Source organism: Blennius ocellaris (genome assembly GCF_963422515.1).
Source record: "Blennius ocellaris genome assembly, chromosome: 15".
NCBI lineage: Eukaryota > Metazoa > Chordata > Actinopteri > Blenniiformes > Blenniidae > Blennius > Blennius ocellaris.
This window is the reverse complement of record NC_137664.1, coordinates 27,570,525-27,573,476: the sequence shown is the minus strand read 5'-3', so window position 1 is coordinate 27,573,476 and position 2,952 is coordinate 27,570,525. Positions and strand designations below refer to the sequence as shown.

Genomic DNA, 2,952 nt, shown 5'->3' with positions numbered 1-2,952 from the left:
GCCCAGCTCCTCCAGGTGGGCCACCTGACCCGTACACTGAATGTCTCCAACAAGAAGCTCAAGGCCACAGTCCATCAAGCTCTGGCTGACATGAGGAACCAGCTGGAGCAGCTGAAGGGCTCCATAGGGAGGTTGACCAAAGTGGAGCTGGAGGGAGCAGCTGAGGTGGAGGAGCTGCGATCGCTCTACAGGAGGGAGGCAGCAGAGAGGAAGAGCCTGTACAACAAGGTACTGGAGCTGCAGGGAAACATCCGGGTGTTCTGTCGCTGCAGGAAGAGCGACACAACCTCCAGCTGTCTCGAGACCACCCACGACCAGGAAGTGGTGCTTGTTCAGAAAGGAAGTAAAAAAAAGTTCCAGTTTGACAAAGTCTACACTTCCAGCAGCACACAGGTAACGGCTAGTTTCCACGGATTGAATTACTATTCCATAGATTTAAATGAATGTATCAGCCATAATTTAATCATGTGTAGCATGTAGCATCACTGGTGTGTGAGCCTGAAACTATTTAGCATGTAGCACAGCTTGGAGTAAAATCCTACTGAGCTACAGAGCAGTTTAAACTAATGAACAAAGTTGTGCTAACTCAGCTGCTCCAAATGTTTATTTTCTGCCTTCACAATACGAGATGCAACTGCCAAGAGCTGGTTAGAGTCTTCTTGTTATGGCTTGCGGTGTGTGTAGGATCCAAAAGCTGACAGGAGTCGGACTGCAGAGAGTAGAATAGTTCTTAATTGGAATCTATGGATCTCCAGGAGCGATTTGAGTCCAAGTGGGAGTCAGGCAGCTGGAGTCGAGAACTGGAGATCTGAAACTCGGGCAGCACACACCGTGTCTGAACAGAGGAGGAAAAAACCCAAGTTAGCACCAATGAGGTCCAAAAGGGCACAAAGGTTTCCTTTCCAAAAGCTGAGCTGGCTGAGCGGAGTACCTCTTTGATAAACCGACGATCTGGCAATGAGGGAAGAGCGATCTAGAGGCTTTATGGAGGAGGCGATGATGAAGCTTTCAGGTGTTCCACCCAGCTCCAGTGCATGACATGTCGACTCCGCCCACCATAGACACACAAGGGGAGGGAAACACAGGAAAAAGAAAACAGAAAAACACACAGCATATTTATGAAGCATCTGCAATTTTATTGAGTTTTAGTGAAGTGGCGTAGTTTGTGGTGTAGACTGATGCGTAAAAATCTATTAAACCAACTTCCCACAGCCCTTTGTCTGAACAAATTCTGAGTCCTAAACATCAAGCAGTCTGTCCTTGTGTTCTTGCTCTGATTATCAGACAGTGTTCTTCCCTCTGCTGACAGGAGGAGGTGTTTTCAGGAATGCTCCCAGTGATAACCTCCTGTGTAGACGGATACAACGTCTGCATACTGGCTTATGGACAAACTGGCTCGGGGAAGACGTACACCATGATGTAGGAAAACGCCCGGAGTCAACATCAGGTCAGTCCCACATCTTAACTAACCCTATGATGATGAGGATGGCCTGGATTTATATAGTGCTTTTTTTCAGACTGACTCAAAGCTCATACAGAAAGCATTATTCCTTCACGCCAGTCCCACCAGTGGTGGGAAGCTACGCTGCAGTCACAGCTGCCCTGGGGCATGCTGACAGAGGCGTGGCTGCCATTTTGCACCATTCATACCCATGCATACGAGGCAACGTGGGTAAAGTGCCTTGCCCATGTCTCCATGGGCAAGGCAACGACACTGACTTGGATAGAGTGGGATTCGAACCGCCAATCTCCGGTTATTGGACTTCCTATAGCTTTCCCAAAGTTATTTGTATTGTTTTATATTTAATGACGTTTGAAGTGACAAAGTGGCTCATAAATAAAAAGGTAGTTGAGCAGTTTCTGATATTAAACGTGTATCACAAACAAAGGAAATGGTTAAATGGCTAAAACTGTTAATACAATCATAAAATGTCAGCAGCTCTTCATTGATAAAGTACAGTTTTCTTAAATATAGTTAAACATTCATTATTTGAAATTCTGAAATCTTGTTATCTTGATTTGAAAAGTTAAACGTATTTTGAGACTCAAGACAAGCTTTATTTGTTGTAAAGTCATAAATGGTTCTTTGGCCACAAAGGTCGCATATCTTTGACGTAGTATCAAACATTAGGCTCATGGGCCAAAACTGGTCCTCAAGATGCTCCAATCAGGACAAACCATCCAGCAAATGGTCAACATTTCAAAGAAAACATTGATTTTTGGACTTTGGATTGAGGGTTTTTTATTGAATTTTTTTACATTTCAATGTATTTTGCACCAGAAGGTTTCTTTAAATTGGCTTTATGTAGATATTGTCGCCATTTTTACTAGTAGTTGTATTTTCTTTTTTTTAAATATTGACATTTTCATCAAGTATACTCTGCATCACAACAAAGAGAAACTTCAGAGTTTAAATTCAAAGGTTATTATGGCTCTATTCTACTGACCCGGCCCAGTCAAGATGAAACCGGGGTGTGTATGTGGCCCCTGAACTAAAATGTGCTTGACACCCCTGACGTGCAGGATAGAGAAAAAAACTGTGAGAAAAATAGACTGAAAGCCAATCATGCTGTGAAAACTAACCCCCAACCCACAGATGTTTTTGCTGTTGTTTATTATTTAGTATTTTCTCGTGAAAAGTTAGTTTGGTCCTATGCGGGGCCAAACGACAAAGACTGCCTCTGATTCCTTAACATGTCACCTGAAATCGCTTCATAAATATGTTACGAGAAGACGCAAAGGCTAAACACCAACGGAGGAATACCTGAGACATTTCAGAGGCTGTAACACGTGTGTGTTTCCAGGTCTGTACGGGAACTCCTCCACATCTGTGCAGAGAAGGAGAAGGTGTCCTACACTCTGAAGGTAAAATCACATTCAACTTCTAAAGCTGCCAAACATCAGGCCCGTGGGCCATATCCAGCTCGCAAGAGGCTCCAATCCAGCCAAACC

General features: G+C 44.0%; 1 long non-coding RNA gene across 1 annotated transcript; it reads left to right on the top strand.

The window, feature by feature from the left end:
* Positions 1 to 227: 227 nt before the first annotated feature.
* Positions 228 to 2,816, top strand: LOC308140676. Its single transcript, XR_013936960.1, has 3 exons — positions 228 to 393; positions 1,310 to 1,447; positions 2,805 to 2,816. It is a non-coding gene; the product is annotated as an uncharacterized lncRNA (long non-coding RNA).
* The last annotated feature ends 136 nt before the right edge of the window (positions 2,817 to 2,952 follow it).